General features: G+C 52.8%; 1 long non-coding RNA gene and 1 other non-coding gene across 2 annotated transcripts; both read left to right on the top strand.

Annotated features, from left to right (window-relative positions):
• The first annotated feature begins 455 nt into the window (after positions 1–455).
• On the top strand, positions 456–4019 carry LOC135274287 (uncharacterized). The gene is made up of 2 exons (XR_010342138.1): positions 456–656; positions 2872–4019. It is a non-coding gene; the product is annotated as an uncharacterized LOC135274287 (long non-coding RNA).
• Positions 3828–3989, top strand: LOC135274504 (U1 spliceosomal RNA). The gene has a single exon (XR_010342321.1). It is a non-coding gene; the product is annotated as a U1 spliceosomal RNA (small nuclear RNA).
• Positions 4020–20691: the final 16672 nt, after the last annotated feature.

Here is a 20691-nt window from a genome sequence, read left to right as displayed (position 1 = left end):
GAAGCTGTGGGAAGTATGAGCTTTTGCTCATGGCGTGTCTCAAGCCCCAGAGGAAACAGTGAGGGTTTTGAGAGGAAGGAGGCCTGGAGGTGGGGTTGGATTAGGAGGTGAGCACGGCCTTATGGGGATTAGGGCCAGGTGTGAAGTGATGACCTGGGCATCCTGGGTCTTTGGTGAGCGAGAACAGCATGTGCAGCTGTGCCCTGAGGCTGTTAGCAGTGCACTCTGTGGCCTGATCTGGAGCCTTTGCCACTTTCCATGGTGTAAATATTCCCACCGTGGCTCATTTCAAGCTACCAGTGGTTTAACATCAGGAGCCCGGAATATTTAAACATTTAACAATGGGCTCTTGCAAGCTGGTACAAGCCAGTTCCTGCAGCAGACAGCTGGGTATGGGGCACCATGGGGCAGGTCCTAGAGGTCTCCACAGCGGAAAGGGGGAGGGATGTGAGAGCCGGGGGTGTGAGTTGGAGGAGGGAAGCATGGAGATCTTGTCAGAATTACTAGAACTCTAATGCTGTTTCTTCTTTTGGGGCAGCGTCTTGCTTCGTTGTGCAGGCTGGACTGCCATGGCACAATCATGGCTTACTGCAGCTTTGACCTCCCTGGCTCCAGTGATTCTCCTGCCTCAGCCTCACAAATATCTGGGATCACAGGTGCGTGCCATCATGGCTGGCTAATTAAAAATTTTTTTTTTTGTGAGTCGGGGTCTCGCTATGTTACCCAGGCTGATCTCAAACTCTTGAGCTCAAGTGATCCTCTTGCCTGGGCCTTCCAAAGTTCTGGGGTTACAGGTGTGAGCCACCATGTCTGGCCTTCTAACATCCATTTGATCCCTGTCAGGGAGTTTGGAGAAATGGGCTGCACATCACAATGACTGCTTTTTTTTTTCCTTTATTTTTAAAATTTTATTTTATTTTATTTTATTTTTGTTATTTATTAATAACTGTTTTTTTCAATTTTTTTGTTGTAGTAAAATATACATAACAAACCATTTCCCATCGTAACCCTTTTTAAGCCTACAGTTCATAATGTGCAAGCCTCACCACCGGCCATCTCCCTAACTCTTCTCGTCTTGCAAAGCGGAAACTCCATACCGTTAAGCACGAACTCCCCCAGCCCTCCCCCCAGCCCCAGTCCCACCATTCTCCCTCTGTCTCTGTGGTTTTGACTACTCCGGGTACCTCCTATAAGGGAACTGTACAGTATTTGTGTTCTTGTGGCTGGGTTACTTCATGGGACATAGTGTCTTTAAGGTTCGTCCGTGTTGTAGCAGATTGCAGGATGTCCTTTTTTGAAGGCTGACTCATATTCCCTTTTCTGGATGGGCGACCTCTCACTTATCCACTCCTCCATCTATAGACGGCTTGGGTTGCTTCTGTGTTTTAGATATTGTGAATAATGTTGTTAGAAACATGGGTGTGCAAATATCTCTTCGCCTGCCTGCTTTTAATACTTTAGGGTATATTTAAAGCAGAATTGGAATTGCTGGATCTTATAGATGTTCTATTTTTAAATTTTTGAGGGATACCTATTGTATCAGTCAGGGTTCTCTAGAGGGACGGAACTAATAGGATAGATGGATAAAGGAGAGTTTATTAAGGAGTATTGGCTCACACAATCACAAGGTCCCACAATAGGCCATCTCAAGCTGAGGAGCGAGGAAGCCAGCCCGAGTCCCAGAGCTGAAGAACTTGGAGTCTGATGTTCAAGGGCAGGAAGCATCCAGCATGGGAGAAAGACGGAGGCTGGGAGGCTAGGCCAGTCTAGTCTTTTCCTGTGTGTGTGTGTGTTTTTCTGCCTGCTTTATATTCTGGCCGCACTGGCAGCTGATTAGACGGTGCCCACCCAGTTTAAGGGTGGGTGTGCCGTTCCCCACCCCCTGACTCAAGTGTGAGTCTCTTGGCAACAGCCTCACACACACACCCAGGAACGCTACTTCGCATCCTTCAGTCCAATCGGGCTGACACTCAGTATTGGCCCTCACACCTATACTGTCTCCCCCGCAGCTGCACCATTGTCATTCCCACCAACAGCTTACAAGGGGCCCAATTTCTCCACATCCTCCCCAGCACTCATTTCCTGTGTTTTTTTGATAGTATACCTTAATGAATGAACTGGTCTCTCATTGTAGTTTTGATAGACATTTCCCTAATGTCAATGACTTCTAATTTCTATTTTCATTGTTATTATTTTTAATTTTTTTCTTTTGTAGAGACAGGGTTTCACCACGTTGCCCAGGCTGGTCGTGAACTCCTGGGCTCAAGAGATCCTCCTTCCTCGGCCTCCCAAAGTGCTGGGATAACAAGCATGAGCCACCGTGCCTCTGGCTTCTAATACATATTTTTCTATAACTTCACTTTGATGAGCCACCCAGATCCCTCTTCCGGGAAGGACCTGTCACCTCAGCTGCTTGGGGTGCCTTCAACTTTCAATCCCTTCAGAGACTGTTCAGCTGCAAAAAGCCACCCAGTCCAAAGCCGGGACTCCTCCGGGGCAGCCGCGTCCAATGACAGCTCGATATGGGGGTCATCTCTGCCCGAGTCAGGAAGGGCTTCCGGGACCACGCTAGCTCGGTGGCTCCTGTGGGACCTTTGGGGCTATCACTGGGTCTGTGTGGACGTTGCCTTCTCCCTCATCCGATGCTGCCTCTCTCTCTTCCTTCCACCGATGCCAAGGCGGGCCCCTGGTCAATTCCTGTGGGGCGTCCCTAAGAACCCAACGGGCAAGGCTCACTTGAGTAGAATGGAGACTGCAGACTGATGCGTTGGCACTGAGTCAGCTTGACGGGTGGGAAGATGTCCGTTTTAATTTGCATCTCTTTGTTAACTGTCGAGGTTGAACTTTTTTTTTTTTTTTTTTTTTTTACAGGCATTGACTGAATGACTTCCTTTGTGGACTGCCTTTGCGAACGACTTCCTCTGCCTGTTTTTCTACTGACATGTTTGTCTTTTGCTGATTGCTAAGAGTGCACATAGATGTTACCGTCATAAAGATATCATCTTTGCTTTTCGGATACGGTTTACGAAATGTTTTCATGCCCCCCAGTCTCCGTGTGCCTGTTGCTTTTGTGGTTCTGGGCACAGGCGTAGCCACTCTGCCCCACTGCTTCCTAACTCTAACTTTGGGTGCGTTTCTTCACCTACCAGAGGCTTCGTAGTACCTTGGAGGTTTGTTGTGGAAATTAGATGAGTTAATAAAGTACTTATAACAGGGCCTGGAATACAGTGGGTATGAGGTCCTTATTTGCTATTTTTATTAGTGTCCATACTATTTTTTCTTTCTTTTGAGATGCGGTTTCGCTCTTGTTGCCCAGGCTGGAGTGCAATGGTGCCATCTCGACTCACCACAACCTCCGCCTCCTGGGTTCAAACGATTCTCCTGCCTCAGCCTCCTGAGTAGCTGGGTTTACAGGTAGGCCCCACCAGGCCTGGCTAATTTTGTATTTTTAGTAGAGACGGGGTTTTTCCATGTTGGTCAGGTTAGTCTTGAACTCCCAACCTCAGGTGATCTGCCCGCCTCAGCCTCCTGAAGTGCTGGGATTACAGGCGTGAGACACCATGCCCGGCCTATATTATTTTTTCTTATTGGCCATATATATAGTATTATATTTTAGGTAGTTAAAGCTATCTTTTGTGGTTTTTGTCTTTGGAGTGATATGTAGAAAGAACTTATTTTTATTTTATTTTTGTAGAGACCGAGTCTTCCCATGTTGCCCAGGCTGGTCTCAAACTCCTGGACTCAAGTGATCCTCCTACCTCAGCCTCCCGAAGGGTTGGGTTTACAGGCGTGAGCCACCCTGGCCAGACAGCTTCTTTATTTTAAGATCATATACCTGGCAGGGGAGACACCATGATCACGAAGGTGGTTTTCCCAGGGCGAGGCTTATCCATTGCACTCCGGATGTGCTGACCCCTGCGATTTCCCCAAATGTGGAAAACTCGAGTGCGTAATCTGTGGTAGTGGGGACTGCGTTCGCGCTTTCCCCTGGTTATTAAAAAAAAAAAAATCACTAAGTATTTACCTCCGTCTTATTCTTAGTACCTTTATTACTGGTAGACGATGTCCAGGTTCTTGATGTGTTGAACAAAGAAGTGGACAAAACGCACAAGCCAAGCAGGGAAGGAATGAAGAGATTGACGGAAAATGAAAGGACACCCCACAGCGTGGGAGCGGGCCTGAGCGCAGGGGCTCAAGGCCCCGTGACAGAATTCTGGGGAATATCAAATCCCCCTAGAGGATCCCTTTGGTTACCTGGGGTATGCCTGACGTAAATGGAGAGGATGAAATAAAGTTACAAAGTCATTTAAGGCGTATGCCCTGAGGAGAGGATGTTTCCTGTGATAGCTGAAGTGTGAACCGGCCTTCTGTTCCCTGCCTCCAGACCCTATTTTCCTGCCTTGAAACCTTCAGGGTTTCATTAAAAAAATAACGTATACATACCATATATATACGATGTATTTATCTCCATATATATCTGTAAGATTGGTACATATGGTGCATTTGTCACCATTACCGCGCCGTTACTGACACCTCAAGTCCACACGTTATTCAGATCCCTTAGTTTTTCCCTGATGTCCTCTCCCTGTTCCACGATGTCACTCAGGATCCCACGTGACATTCAGGTGACATGCCTCCTTAGGCTTCTCTCAAGATGACAGTTTGAACGTGACAGTTTTGTGGATAAGTGGCAGAATGCTCCATATATATATTTATGGAGAGAGGGAGAGAGAGAGAGAGCGACAGAAAGAAAGAAACAGGGTCAGAGTCTAGCTCTGTCACCCAGGCTGGAGTGCAGTGGTGTGATCTCAGCTCACTGCAACCTCCACCTCCCAGGCTCAAGTGGTCCTCCCACCTCAGCCTCCCAAGTAGCTGGGACAACAGGTGCACACCAGCGTGCCTGGCTAATGATTATTTATTTATTTTTTGGTAGAGACAGGGTTTTTTCATGTTGCCTAGGCTGGTCCCAAATTCCTGGGCTCAAGTCATCCACCAGCCTCAGCGTCTCAAGGTGCTGGGATTAGAGGCATGAGCCACTGCGCGTGACCTAAAAATACATATGTTTGCATCTTACATCCATCTGGAATTCAGAATGTATTTTGATGTGAATTTTAGTAGATACAGGTTTCTTGAGTATCCACCATTCCTTTTTGGCCCGAACTGGCCCCCTCTTTTTTTTTTTAAATTGATACTTTTAAATAAACCTTTTCTTTTGGACAGCTTTGCAGCCACAGAATTACTGTGAAGCTGGTGCAGAGTTCCTGTGCACCTCACGTGATTTCCCTTATTATGAAGATCTTACAGCATATGGTGCATTTGTCACCATTACGGCACCGTTATTGACACCTCAAGTCCACACTTTATTCAGATCCCCTTAGTTTCTCCCTAATGTTCTCTTCCTGTTCTACGATTCCACTCAGACCCCACGTGACATTCAGGCGACAGGCCTCCTTAGGCTTCTCTCGACCGTGACAGTTTGAACGTGACTGTTTTGAGGATACGTGGCCCAGTGCTTTGTAAGACGCCCCTCAGGTGGGATTTGCCTGATGTTCTCAGGGTTAGATTGGGGTTATAGGAGGTCATTTCATCACATCGAGGCCGAGGGTCTGTCCATCAATCCCATTTATCCCTGTCGATGCTGGCCGTGACTACCTAGCGGAGATCATGTGTACCGGGTTTCCCCAGACAAAAAAAAAAAAGAGGAGCTCCTCCCCCTGCCCCGCCCCACCGTGCTGTCCTCTCGGGATGCCTCTCTCAGTGCAGCCCAGGCTCCACCTCCTTGAGGGAGGTGTTTCTCCATACATTAGGTGGGATTCTTCTGCGGGTGATTCACCTCTTCTCCCCTCTTCCGTTGCTGATCCAGTCATTTATCTGTATCCCTGCAGACCCATGGACATTCGCTTTCTGCTTTGGGTCATAACCCAGTACTGTTGCTTATTTTGTGGCTCCAAATGTTCCAGTCTTGGCCGTCGGGAGCTCCGTCAGGGGCCTGCTGGGTCCTTTGTCATCACTGTGGGTTCCTTCTGAGCTGCCAGTTTCATGTGCAGCCCCTGCAATCCACCTCGTCCTATGTCCCGTTGTCCTTGTGTCCTGTGTCCACTGTCACTGTGTCCTGTTGTCCTGTTGTCAGTGTCCTGTCCTGTTATCACTGTGTCCTGTTGTCACTGTGTCCTGTTGCTATTGTGTCTGTTGTCACTGTGTCCTGTCCTGTTGTCACTGTGTTCTGTTGTCACTGTGTCCTGTTGTCACTGTGTTTTGTGTCCCATTGTCACTGTATCCTGTGTCCCATTGTCACTGTGTTTTGTGTCCCATTGTCACTGTGTCCTGTGTCCTGTTGTCACTGTCCTGTGTTCCACTGTCACTGTGTTCCATTGTCACTGTGTCCTGTGTCCCATTGTCACTGTGTCCTGTGTCTTGTTGTCACTGTGTCCTGTGTCCCATTGTCAATGTCCTGTGTCCTGTTGTCACTGTGTCCTGTTGTCACTATGTCCTGTGTCTTGTCACTGTGTCCCATTGTCACTGTGTCCTGTGTCCCATTGTCAATGTCCTGTGTCCTGTTGTCACTGTGTCCTGTTGTCACTATGTCCTGTGTCTTGTCACTGTGTCCCATTGTCACTGTGTCCTGTGTCTTGTGACTGTGTCCCATTGTCACTGTGTCCTGTGTCCCATTGTCACTGTGTCCTGTGTCCTGTTGTCACTGTGTCCTGTGTCCCATTGTCACTGTGTCCTGTGTCTTGTCACTGTGTCCTGTGTCCCATTGTCACTGTGTTTTGTGTCCTGTTGTCACTGTGTTCTGTCTTGTCAGTGTCCCATTCACTGTGTCCTGTGTCCCATTGTCACTGTGTCCTGTGTCCTATTGTCACTGTGTCCTGTGTCCAGTTGTCACTGTGTCCCATTGTCACTGTGTCCTGTGTCTTGTCACTGTGTCCCATTTTCACTGTGTCCCATTGTCACTGTGTCCTTTGTCACTGTGTCCTGTGTAAGCTGCTGCCTGGCTTCTGTGAGTCTCTCAATACTTTAGCCTTGAGCTTCTGGAGGGAGTGCTTCCTGTCTATGGAAGTTGCTGAGGGGACAGGCACACACCTGAAGAGTCACTCCAGGACAGAACCAGGGAGGAGAGGGCTGCTGGGAGAGGCATTCGTAGAAACAGAGAGAGATGGGACTTGAAACATCCTGGAGACTGCAGTGCCTAGATCTATGTTTGGACTATTCAATTGTTAAGCTAAGAACCTCCTCTCTCCTCCCGTCCCCCTCCCCTTTTCTGCCATCCACCTCCCCCTCCTCCCCTCCTCTCCCCCTCCCTTCTTCTCTCCTCCCTCCCCTCCCCTCCCCACTCCCTTCCTCTTTCTTTCCCTCTCCTCCCTTTTCCTCTGTTCTCCTTTTTTTTGAGACAGGGTCTCACTCTGCCACCCAGGCTGGAGCACAGTGGCTCTGTCTTGGTTCTAGCCTCAACCTCCCAGTCTCAAGCAATCCTCCCACCTCAGCCTCCTGAGTAGCTGAGACTATACGCATGTACCAGCACATGAAGCTATTTTTTGGTATTTTTTTGTACAGACAGGGATTTTACCATGTTGCCAAGGCTGGTCTCAAACTGTTAAGGTCAAGGGATCTGCCCACCTTGGCCTCCCAGAGTGCTGGGATTAGAGGTGTGAGCTACCATGCCTGGCTAGAAATTTTCCCGTGGTTAAAGTGGTTTAATTTGGGTTTATGTCATTTGCAACCAAACGACTTAATAGACAAAGCTCTGGGTGGCATTTTCTTCTGCTCAGGTTGCCATAAGACGTGCCACAGACTGGGTGGCTTAATGAGCAGAAATTTGTTTCTCACAGTTCTGGAGGCTGGAAGTCCACAGCAAGGTGCCCGTGAGGTTGGTTTCTGGAAAGGCCTCTCTCCCTGGCCTGCGGGCAGGACACCTTCTCACAGTGTCCTTGCATGGCCTCCACACTTAGAGAGGGGGCGGTCTCCGGTGTCTCTCCTCTCCTTATAAGGACACCAACCCTATCGGGGTGAGTCCCCACCCCGTGGCCTCATAACCTCAGTTACCTCCCTGGTGGTCCTATCTTCAACTATGGTCGCATCGGAGGACAGGGCTTCAGCGTGGGAATTTCTTGGGGACCGTTCAGTCTGTAACAGGTTGAATCGTGTCTGCCAAAATCCCCGTGTTGACTCCTAACTCCCGACTCCCAGCATCTCAGAACGTGAACTTTGGGAGCAGGGTCATGCAGATGTGTTTAAGTGAAGATGTGGTCATTGGGGGGGGGTCCTAGGCCACCTGATGTGTGTCTTTATCCAAAAGGGGACATTTGGACACAGACACACGCACAGGGAGAGGGCCACGTGTGGACTGGGGTTCTGCTGCCCTGAGCCAGGGAGCCAGCAGCCGCTCTGAGGGAGGCCAGGAGCAGGTCCTCCCTAGCACCCGGGGGAGCATGGCCCCACCTGCACCGGGCTGTCAGACTTCCGGCCTCCAGAACTGCGAAGGGGTCGTGTCTAGTCCAAGCCATGATATTAGTCAGCCAGGGCTGCTCTAACAAATGCCACTGACCACGGGGCTTAAGCCACAGAACTGTGTCCTGCCCCGGCTCTGGAGGCCGGAAGTCTGAGAGGAAGGTGCCGGCGGAGCCGGTTCTCCGGAGGCCTCTCCTCGGTCTGCAGGCGGCCACCTGCTCACGGCACCCGCACAGCCTCTATTTTTACGCACTCACACCTCCCTTGTGTCTCTTTGTGTGTCTGAACCGCCTCTTTTTTTTTAGGACGTCAGCCAGGTTGGATGAGGGCCAACCTAAGGGCCTCATTTAACTCAGTCACCTCTTTAAAGACCCAGGCTCCAAATACAGCCACATTCTGAGGTGCTGGGGATTAGGGCTTCAACATAGGAATTGGGGGTGAGAGGTGACTGGGGGACACAGCCAGCGAGCTTTGTTATGGCAGCTCGAGGAACCCTACAGCCTCTAGAGGATTTGTGTCCACGGGGCTGAGCCCTCGGGCCGGCTCTGCACAGTCCCAGGGTGGTCTCTGCTCTTGCCATCTAATGCGGACCCTGAAAGCGGTGGCCTGGCCTGTGACTCCTGGTGCTACAGCCCCTCCCATCCTTCCAGCTCCTCTCCACTCCCTGCCCTCATTAACGTCTCCCCAGCTGCGGGTTCCCAGGCGCCTTCTGCACTGTGCCCTCGGGAAAACTGCACCTGTCCATTCGAAATAGCGATGCATTCATTGGGTGTCCAGGGATCTGCCCTGGCAGTGCCCACAGTCTAAAAAGGAAGTCAGACAAGTAAAGACAGCAGGTTGTGAGATAATTACAACTGGGCACTGTCTGCGGCAGACAATTCCCTTCACAAGCCCCCGTCCTGCGGCAGCAGGGGCACCTTTTCCTTGTTGGCACAGAGACTCCAGCCAAAGAGGGGGCACAGGGTGGGCATCCTGGGAGCTGAGGGTGGCTCCACTGAGGAGTGGACACTGAGCTAGGTATTGGCTAAACTCTCCGTTGAGATGCTGCCCAGGTGGTGTCGGGCAGCAGGGGGCTCCAACATGGGAATTTAGGCAGGTGCAGCGGTGGGAGAGCCGAGAGGTGCGGAGATGGGTCAGGGGCCCGGGAGAGTGCAAGGGAGAAACACGTGAAGGCAGGAGCAGAGGCAGCCATGGTGGGAACGAGAGGTTGACACGGGTGCCAGAGGAGCGGAGAGCTGGTGTCCTGCAGGGGTGCCTGGGGCAGGAAGCTACCTCCCGGCAGGCCTGCCGAGAGGCTGGGATGGGTAAGGTTAGCGCCTGGGTCAGCGGTTCCACTGCAGTCTGTGTCGATTCAAAATTCTGTGCCTGCAGAAGAGAGCGAGCCTCAGAATCTTCAACACTGCAGCCATCTGGCAGTCCCTGGTTGCCATCCTGACTTGGGGTGTGGCAGGCAGGGGACGTTGCTCAGGCCCAGCGGACAGACTTCAATGAGTTCTCACCAGCGTGACTGTCCACGTTGCCTTCCACGGCCCCTCACTGGCCACGTCCTGTTCCATCCTCATGTCCCTGACCCCGGGGTAGGGTTTGCATCTGTGTCTTGCCCAAGTCTCATGTGGAATTGCAGTCCCCAGTGCTGGAGATAGGCCTGGTGGGAGGCAGCTTTGCCAGGCCTTGAAGTCACCACCTGGTCAGCCATGTGACTTATTCATCCCCAAGGGGGCTGTTGGCTTAGCGTGGGGTGAATGTCCACAGGTCCCAGATGACCGAAGAGCCGAGGCTGGAAGTGGAGCTGCCCCTGCAGAGAGCTGGGTGCTGGAATGTAGTCCGTTCTTGCCATGCGGTACAGAAATACCCAGCCTGGGTAATTGATAAAGAAAGGAGGTGGCATTGGCTCGTGGTTCCCAGGCTGAACAGATGGCATGGCAGCTTCTGCCTCTGGGGACGCCCCAGGGAGCTTTGACTTATGGCGGAAGGCGAAGCAGGAGCACCAAGGAGGGTGCCGTTAAACCATGAGACACCGCCCCATGTTCCAACCGCCTCCCACCACGCCCCACCTCCAGCACTGAGGTTTGCACCTGCAGTATTCCCAGCTCTCCCCAGGCCTTCCCAGACAAACCCTTGAAGACCTGGAAGACACAGAAACAGAAGCCCCGAAGCTTCCACTCACCACCCTGCAATACCTGGGCTGCCTGCCTCCCTCCTAGCATCGCACACATTTAACTCATCAACCCAAGAGTGACATCAAGATCCTCTTCACCGCTTCTGCACGCCTGAGAGGAGGGCACGTACAACTCAGACGATCCGAGCACCGGCACTGAAGGCTCAGAATCCTCTGGACCAGCTCCGCCCAATAGGAATGTCACGTGAGCCACAAGTGCGAACCACATAGGTGATTAAAAAATCTTAGTGGCCACATTTCAAAAGTTAAACAAAAAAGGTGACATTGATTTTAGCAATATATTTAATGTCATCTAAAATATGCTCAAAACACTATCATCTCAAAACGCCATCAAAATGAAAATAAGATATTTTGCCTTCATCCTTTTTTCCTACTAAATCCTTTTTTTTTTTCTTAAATTGAGAACAGAGGCTCACTCTGTAACCCAGACTGGAGTGCAGTGGCACGATCATAGCTCACTGAAGCCTCCACCTCCCAGGCTCAAGGTATCCTCCCACCTCAACCTCCTGAGTAGCTGGGACTACAGGTGCCAGCACCATGCCTGGTTAATTTTAAAAATTTTTCTATAGAGACAAGGTCTCGCTATGTTGCCCAGACTGGGAAATTTTTTCTAGAGATGGGGTCTTCCTATGTTACCCAGACTGGTCTTGAACTCCTGGGCTCAAAGGATCTTCCCACCTCAGCCTCCCAAGGTGCTGGGATTATAGGCGTGAGGCACGGTACCCAGTCTTTATACTAAATCTTTACATTCCAGTATATATCTTGCATTTCATAGCACATCTCAATTCATACTGGCTCAGCAGCCACATGTGGCTCGTGTCTGTGGCTTGTGTCTGTGGCTCGTGTCTATGGCTTGGATGTTATAGGTGACATGGACTAAATGTCTGTCTCCCCCAAATTCATGCGTTGAATTCGTAACCTTCAACGCAAGGACATTCAAAGGTGGGGCCTTTGGGATGTAATTAGGTCATGAGGGTGCAGCCCTCATGAATGGGATTAGTGCCCTTATAAGAAGAGACAACAGAGTTTGCTCCTCCTCTCTCTGCTGTCTGCCACGTGAGGAGGACACGATGAGAAGGTGTCTGTCTGCAAACCTGGAAGTGAGCCCATATCAGACAGCGGATCTGCCAGCACCTTGATCTTGAACTCTCCAGACCCTAGAACTCTAAGGAATCAATCTGTTTTTAAGCCACCCATTTAATGGTAGTTTGTTACCGAAGCCTGTCTTAGTCCATTTACTGTGGCTTATAACAGAATACCTGAAACTGGGTAATTCATAAAGAAGCAAAATTCATTTATTACAGTCCTGAAGGCTGGGAAGTCCAAGGTCAAGAGGCTGCATCTGATGAGGGTCTTCATGCTGTCAGGAACTTTCTGCAAAGTCCCAAGGCAGCCCAGGACATCTCAAGGTAAGGGGCCGAGTGTGCGAGCTCAGTTCTCTCTTCTTATAGAGCCGAAAGCCCCACTCCCAAGAACACCCATTAGCCCATTACTCCCTGAATGGAGTAATCTATTCACGAGGGAAGGGGACATATGACATAATCACCTCTTAAACGCCCCACCTCCCGATACTGCCACACTGGGGATTAAATTTCAATTTGAGGAAGGAGACAAATACTCAGACCATAGCATAGAGCAAGCCGGGGAGACGGGAGGTCTAGTATGTCCCGGGATGAGAAGGGAACTGCTAAAACCACACGTGAGCAGTCAGCGAGGCACTAGAACCAGCCTTTGTAGCCACAGCAGTGGCCCAGGAACACCCAGCATCTTCTTACCTGCTTGGTTAAGTCATTAGAAAAAAAAATCGGTGCTGCAAGATTACAGTTGGGTGGGGTGAGACGACGGTGGGGCGGGAGGAGACGACGGTGGGGCGGGAGGAGACGACGGTGGGGCGGGAGGAGACGACGGTGGGGCGGGGTGAGACGACGGTGGGGTGGGGGGAGACGACAGTGGGGCGGGTGAGACGACGGTGGGGCGGGAGGAGACGACGGTGGGGCGGGAGGAGACGACGGTGGGGTGGGGGGAGACGACAGTGGGGCGGGTGAGATGACGGTGGGGCGGGAGTAGATGACGGTGGGAGGGGGGTGAGACGACGGTGGGAGGGGGTGAGATGACAGTGGGGTGGAGGGGGGTGAGATGACAGTGGAGGGGGGTAAGATGTCAGTGGGGTGGGAGGAGATGACAGTGGGGTGGGAAGAGATGACAGTGGGAGGGGGTGAGATGACGGTGGGAGGGGGTGAGATGACGGTGGGGCGGGAGAAGACAGTGGGGCGGGAGAAGACAACCGTGGGGCGGGAGGAGACGACGGTGGGAGGGGGGTGAGATGACGGTGGGGCGGGAGGAGATGATGGTGGGAGGAGGGTGAGATGACAGTGGGAGGAGGGTGAGATGACAGTGGGAGGGGGGTGAGATGACAGCGGGGAGGGGGAGATGACAGTGGGGCAGGAGGAGATGACAGTGGGGGGGGAGATAACAGTGGGGTGGGGGAGATGTCAGTGGGTGGGGGGAGATGACAGTGGGAGGGGGGTGAGATGACAGTGGGGCAGGAGGAGATGACAGTGGGGTGGGGGGAGATGACAGTGGGAGGGGGGAGATGACAGTGGGAGGGAGAGATGACAGTGGGGTGGGAGGAGATGACAGTGGGCAGGGGGGAGATGACAATGGGCAGGGAGGAGATGACAGTAGGAGGGGGGAGATGACAGTGGGAGGGGGAGATGAAAGTGGGAAGGGGGAGATGACAATGGGGGGGAGATGCAAGTGGGAGGGGGAGATGACAGTGGGGTGGGGGGAGATGACAGTGGGGGGGAGATGACAGTGGGAGGGAGAGATGACAGTGGGGTGGGAGGAGATGACAGTGGGGGGGAGATGACAGTGGGAGGGGGAGATGACAGTGGGAGGGGGAGATGACAGTGGGGGGGAGATGACAGTGGGAGGGGGAGATGACAGTGGGAGGGGGAGATGACAGTGGGAGGGGGAGATGACAGTGGGGTGGGGGAGATGACAGTGGGGTGGGGGAGATGACAATGGGGGGAGATGCAAGTGGGAGGGGGAGATGACAGTGGGAAGGGGGAGATGACAGTGGGAGGGGGAGATGACAGTGGGGGGGGAGATGACAGTGGGGTGGGGGAGATGACAATGGGGTGGGGGGAGATGACAGTGGGTAGGGGGGAGATTGCAGTCGGGAAGTCCTGAGTTCTGTCCTCTGTCTTTCTTCTGAGGACTTGGGCTGTGAGGGGACAAGGCAGGAGTGGCTGCCCCTTAGCCACAGTGGAAGCTTCCTGCTGAGTGTCTGGGCCCTGCTCCCTGTGGTGCTCCTTTGGTGGACACGCTCCCCACACAGGTGCCTCCCTTCTCCGGCACTGCAGCTGGGGCATGCATGCTGTGCAGGGCATCCTCATGCTGCCCCTCTGCCCTCCTCCTCCTTTCCGGGAGTGAGTGTGGGTCTGTGGCAGGGGTTCCGCAGGGAACATAGTGCTGCAAAGAGCCTGTCTGGTGTCTGTCGTAGAGAATGGAGGCAGTGGGTAAAGGAGGAATGCTGTTTCCTGTGTCCTGGAGCCACATGAAGTGGGAAGGGAGTTGAAACCTGGGAGGGGAGCAGGGTGAGATTCTCAATGGTGTGGCTGCGCTGGCTTCTGAGACATTCAAACAAAGACTTCCTTGCACTTCGTCATGGGCGAGAGCAGATGACCAGATGGGGCTCCGCGGGTGGGCAGGGGCTCCGCGGGTGGGCAGGGGTTCCGCAGGTGGGCAGGGGTTCCGCAGGTTGGCAGGGGCTCCGCGGGTGGGCAGGGGCTCCGCAGGTGGGCAGGGGTTCTGCGGGTGGGCAGGGGCTCCGCGGGTGGGCAGGGGCTCCGCGGGTGGGCAGGGGTTCCGCAGGTGGGCAGGGGCTCGGCTGTTTTCTCATCCCCAGCACTGCTGGCCCCGTGGTTGAGTGGTTGAGTGAGGGGCAGATGGGCGGCCCCAGGGAACATGGTCTGTGGGGTTTTCCGAGCCTCTTGTCTTTCTGAGCCCTCCCCAGAATCGCCCTTAATGGTTCATTCATAGCAGTGTAGGTGTTTTCTGGCAAGTACCCCCAAACTCTTCCAGTTCCAAAGCTGCTTCCACAGTTTTAGGTATTTATTACAGTAGCACCCCCATCTTGGTATCAATTTCCTCGTAATACCATTGCCTGGGAGTTAGGATTTCAACACGTGAATTTTGGGGGAGCATATCCAGACCACAGCACCCCCTTCCTTTGAGTTACCGGCATCTTTTTGAGTGAGCCATTGAGAGGCAGGTGGAGCTGATTGGGGGGGCCTGTCTTAGCCTCATGCCTGGCGTCCCTAACCAGGGAGTCACTGGAGGTGGACAAGCCCAGTGAGGGAGGCCCATGAGGCTGCTACCCAACCACTGTGTGCCATTGGGTGTATCATGGACCTCTCTGAACCTCGGTGTCTTCTGTACAAGAATGGCAGTGATTCTGGCCTCACAGTGTGGTTTTAAGGAGTGGGTGGGCTCCCAGTGTTCTCACAGACAGTGCGCCCTGGCTCCTAGTGAGGTGAAGCGTCCTGCTTCTTGGTGTTTGGGCCCCCCTGAGATGTTTGTTGGAGAGGAGTCTTCTGGACCCCAGCTCATCTCTGAGCCTACTCCCTCTCCAAACGCCTCCCATGAGGGAACAGATGCTGGTTGGATTGGTGGAAGCTGAGTCACTGGTTGGGCCGTGTTTAGCTGTGGGTGTGGCCAGCAGGTGTGGTTGGTGGGTAGGGTCATCACGTAAAAGGCCCCGCCTGCCCACTTCTCGCTTCCTGGACCCCTGTGCTGACTGACAGGCAGACAGGTCCCGTGTGCTGGCCTGGGCTCAGGCAGGGCCTAGGTGACCAGGCGGGCCCACCTAGGATATATCTGGGGCTGATGTAGCCTTCATTTCCTTCTCACTGAAGCTGTGATCCCTCTCCCGTAGCCTCAGGTGGTCTAGCAAAGGTCGGGGAATGGTCGTGGTGGGTGGTGTTGAGCAGTTGAGGCCGATGTGAGATTATGGGCGTCAGGTCATTCTAATAAAGGCAGAACTCAGACGTGAGCTGTGTGTTGGTGAGTAGACCATTTTGTCACAGAGGCTTATTTTTTTTTTAACCTCCATTCTCTTTCTCTTCCAGGACTGTGGCCTTTGGCGCCTAAGATCCCAAGACACCAAGCTTTTGGAATCTAAGTGTAGGGCACGGCTAGGTGGCGCTCGTTTGGCCTCCTCCAACTAAGGCCTCCTCCTTCTGTTTGGCACAGCATCTCCAGCCAGGGAGTAAGCTGTTTCGGGGGGCCGTTGCCTCCACCAATGCCCCCACCACATGTTCTCAGCTCCCCTCTGAACTCAGTTCTTCCCTTTACCTCCACTGGCCCCCGTGGAGCCCCCACCTGCCTGCCAGCAATGCCCAAATACCTCTCCCGCCCACCTCTGGCTGTCTACTAGATGTGGCTAACGATGTTGAAAACGCCTGTTGGAAACAGATGCTTGGTGCCACAAAGAAAAATCAGCACTGAGACAAAGGATCTTTCAGCAACTCAATTTTTACTTCCTGGACTGCAGGAAGGGTACCCTCACTAGCCATCTTGCCACAAGAGTACAATGAACAAAGGAAAACACACACATTTATCCCTTACGCATTTGGGGTCGTCCTTGCTGCTGTGTCTGATATCTGTTGGCTGGAGCCAGACCTCACGATCTAAACTAAAACCCGACTGGCTAACAACTTAAAACTTTTCTAAACAGGTAAAAGCAATGGAGAGCTGGGGCACGCCTGTGAGCACGTCCAGCACAGATATATTGGTTAAAGTACAAGGACATAGAATGTACTACGTGCCTGTAAGCATGGCATGTCTGACAGCTGCATAGGACAGGGCTTAACAAAGAGTTATTAGCACTTATTCTTTAACAAGAAAGGAAGCTTTAAAAAGGAACCTTTCTAATTCCTACATGCCCAAAACTTCAATCCTCACCTCTGTCCCCCCCCACCCCCCACCCCCCACCCGGTTTCCCTGCAGCTTCTTCATCTGAGAACAAAGGCGGCTGTACGGCTGGTGCCCAACACAGCTGCCAGCCCTGCCCTGCTGCATCTGGGCGCTGAAAGGAGGCACTGGCAGGCAGGCCTCCTCCCCAAACATCTGCAAAGGTGCAGGGTGGCAGAAGCAGCAGACGGACAGTCCAGGGAAGGCTGGGATCCAGGGAAGTGGGGCTGTGTCCCAGTGGGGATTATCTTCCTGAGTGTTTAAAGCTGAACCAGCTGGCTAGAACACGGTCCTCGGCACTCAATGAGAGGGCTGATTTGGGGTGGCTTTGTCTCTGCGTCTGGACATCACACAGTGGCTACACTAAGGTTCTTGGGCTTCCGACATGTCCTGGTCCAACTTGCTAAATGTAGGGTCCAGCCCTACAGGGTCCTGTGAGCCCCTCTCTTCAGGTGCGGAGACGGGAAACTGTGGAAATAAAAGAAGACACAGAGAGAGAGAAAAGAGAGTTTGGGCCCGGGGGTCTACTGCCAACCAAAGCTTGGAGTCCGGCAGTGGCCCCGAGTGCCTGGATGCTCTGACTTCTACTGAGTACCAAGCAGCGGGCAGGGAAGGTAGGGTGAGGCAATGGTGGTCAGTGACACGGTCAGCAAATCACGTGTCTTGGAGACAGAGGCCCAGGACTTTCAAGTAGCTGGGATGAGGAGAAAACCTAATGCGTCAGCACTCTTCACATATTTGTCAGAAATGTCAAGGACGTTAAGATTATATTACTATTATTAATTCTTATATTCTGAGAAAAAGAGAAACCAGGTGCAGAAGCAGAGCGTGAGAGCGGACATGGAGCGTGACCACTGAAGCACAGCATCACATAGAGACAGTCAAGCCCCTGGATGTCTGTGGGCGTCCCTGACAGCCGTCAGGCCCACCACAAGAGCTTGGAGAAGCGGAGTTTTCTCCAAACTTCCCCAGGAAGGAGATGTCTCGGCCATTTTGGACATCTCCTTCCCTAGCTGGCTAAACAGCGGGTGCTTTCACAGCGCTGGTGCTGTCACACAGCCGAGGCGCCCTCCAGCAGCACTTATGCGGCGTGACAGAGGGCTTAGAGCAGCTTGCCTTATGATCACTTTGTTCACAGTGTCACCTCAGTTCCATGCTTCATAACCTGATAATCATAAGTAAAATTAAAGGTTATATTGAGTATATATCTTTATAATTATAAGTGAGTAACTATAAGATTATATATGATTAGATAAAGGAATAACTATGTGCTTATATATCTAATTCTTTTCTAAATCTATATTTATATGGGAACGGCTTGAGGCTTCAGATTCATGCCACGGCAGTTGTGGGGTCCCCCCAACAGCTAAACGGCGTCATGCTCTGATTCTTCACTCCTTTACTCAAACGCCTCTGGGTTCCCCTGCCCTCAAGATGTTTTAAAAGTGCGGTCTGACCGTACTGACCCTGTGGACTGCAGTGCACTTACGTGTAAATGTCGACGGCTCTGGATAAAAAGCCCTGATTGGCAGCGTTTGCCAGTTACTGTGGTGTAAATCTGCCTGTCGTGGCCAATTTCACACTACCAACCAGAAGGCACTGAGTATGCCGTGGGGAAGAGGTCACAGTAGCACACTGTCACCCAGGTTCTTCTATACAGACAATGTATAGAACCTCAATGGCAGAGAAAACAGTACAGTATAGTCAAATGTTAGAAAGTTTTGAGTATTTATCTTTTTTTGAATATAATTTTATTTTTAATAATGGCTGTGCTTAACAACTGATCTGCAAAATTCCTGAAAATGTCATAGTCTGCTTGGGAGCTGGTACAAGCACACCCTGCCACAGGGACAGACCCAGACTCCTGGGACAAAGCCTACACCGGTGGCCTCTGCCATCCAGACTCACCATCCTCCACAAGCCACGCCCCATGCCAGCTGCCTGGATCCACTTGCTGGACCCCGCTGATCTTAGCCCCGTCCATCCTGTCTGAGTCTCCCTCCCTCCATCCTTCCCTTTCCCTTTCTCACTCTCCCTCTTTCCCTCTGAGTATTTATGGAGCCCACTGCTATGTGGCAGGGCTTTGCAAACCCAGGGATGCAAATGTGGCCCCCGCCCTCTGGAGCTGGGGTCTTCTCAGAGCCGGGTCGCCAGGACCATATGAAGCTTCCAGATTTGGGTGAACAGGCAGCTCAACTTTTGGCTGGAGCCACATGGCCTTTCCTCAGCTGCTAACCCTACAGCAGTCCCCAGATTGGGCCCAGGACCCCTTCAGTTAACCTGGATAATACCCTGCGTGTTTGGCCCCCGCCCCAGCCCACCCTGGGACACGCATTTCCAAGAGCTCAGAGGCGGAGCTCCTGGGCGTATTCCTTTCCCAGATGGCCTGCGTGATGGCTTGGGGAGGTCCAGGAGGCCGCCTTGGTGATCAGGAGCATGTGAGCACTGGTGGGGATGAGGGAGCCCGGAGGGTCCTACTATGTACCCTGCACACAGGGGACTTTCCTCTCTGCTGCAGTGTGCGCGCCCCTAGCATTTCAAATTAAAGTTTGGCACCTTATACAGGGAGACGTTTTGTTGGAAGATGAACTTAAATGCAGGCAGTATCACAGGGGAGGAACAGGAAGCAGTACAGGGATGCCCAGTGCAGCCTCTGGGGACGAGACCCGGGCTTGGTCCTGCCTCTGAGTCACTGCTGTGTGACCTCAGGAAACTTACTCAAATACTCTGAACCTCAGATTCTTCGGCTGTGTAAGGGCAACAACAAATACTTCATGGTTGGTTGTGAGAATTACTTAAGCTGACACAATAAACACGTAACAGTGGCTTGTGTGTGCTGAATGGGCAGGAAGTTTTCAGCTGCGTAATTTGAGATACTAAAAGCAAAGATGATTATTGAGCGTCACCTGGTGGCCAAATGCTACCATTACACCTTAGATTGTGCCCAGCTAGGTAATTTTTTTCTGCAGGGCTCAAGGACTCACAGGCCCTGCAGGTGGTGAATTGCCTGCGGCCCCTTCGTGCTTGTCACCTCCTTGACTGCTGTGGTTGGCAGCCTCTTCGGAAAAGGGGAGGATTCCATTGGACAGGCATCTTCACTACACCTGTCCCCGACTCTTCAGAACTAGCTCCTGCTCTGATGTCTCCAGGGAGCTCATCCTCCAGCTAAGGAAGCTGCTCCCTGCTGCAGCTGGGCTGGGACTGCCAGGGATTCGGGGGCCTTGGAAACGGAGACGGCAGCCCCTGCTGTGTGTGTGTGTGTGTGTGTGTGTGTGTGTGTGTGTGTGTGTGCGTGCGCGCGCGCGCGCCAGACCCAGCCCTCGTGTCTCCAGGTGAACCGTTGGGCCTCATTCTGGATTTTAAAACCCGAGTTAGGACTGGGCCTGGGCTGCATCCCTGCGGGTTCTCTGCATTCCCCGCCCCTGTGGGCAGCCTTGCTGTGCGCCAGGCACCGTGCTGGGGATGCGGCACCGCACCTGCGGCTTAGGTTGGAGCAGGGGAGGTGGAAGGGGATTTGGGTGGGGACTTCTGGAGTCCTGTTCCAGGGTGTTCCTGGGTTCACGGGGGAGCCTACATCTCCCCCAGGCGGTGGGGTTAGCGGTCTCCTTCCCTTCCCCCAGCGTTTCCTCATGCACAAGGCCTGTGCTGACACCGGGGTCACTCTGCCATGTCACCTGCGACCTTGAATTTAGTGACAGCCAATATTTACCAGCTCTGTCCAAGCGCCACGTGTGGTACGCGTTTCCTTGGGCCCTGGAGATGACCTTGTGAGGTCGGTACAATCTCCTCCCAGCACCATCCCCTCCACTTTGCAGAGGAGGAATCTGACCTGGAGAGGTCATGTCCACGGGCCAAGGGAAGGCAGGGTCGGGCTCTTGGGGCCCAGAAGCTCTCGCCCCTCCTGCCAGGGGGCCTCATGATTTTCCTCCTGAAGCGGGTTAGGGGCAGGAATCCGGCGCCAGCACCTTCTCACTCCATCCAGGGCCGCACATCTGGTTGGGGCAGGAAGAGGAGGCCCTCACGGCATGTGCCTCCAGACCCGCACGTGCCTCCAGGGCCTCACCTGCCTCCAGGGCCTCACGTGCCTC

The sequence above is a fragment of the Aotus nancymaae genome, unplaced genomic scaffold, assembly GCF_030222135.1.
Source record: "Aotus nancymaae isolate 86718 unplaced genomic scaffold, 86718_ANA_hifiasm-v0.15.2.pri h1tg000011l, whole genome shotgun sequence".
NCBI lineage: Eukaryota > Metazoa > Chordata > Mammalia > Primates > Aotidae > Aotus > Aotus nancymaae.
The sequence above is the reverse complement of the archived record's forward strand: the minus strand, read 5'-3'. Positions and strand labels throughout refer to the sequence as shown.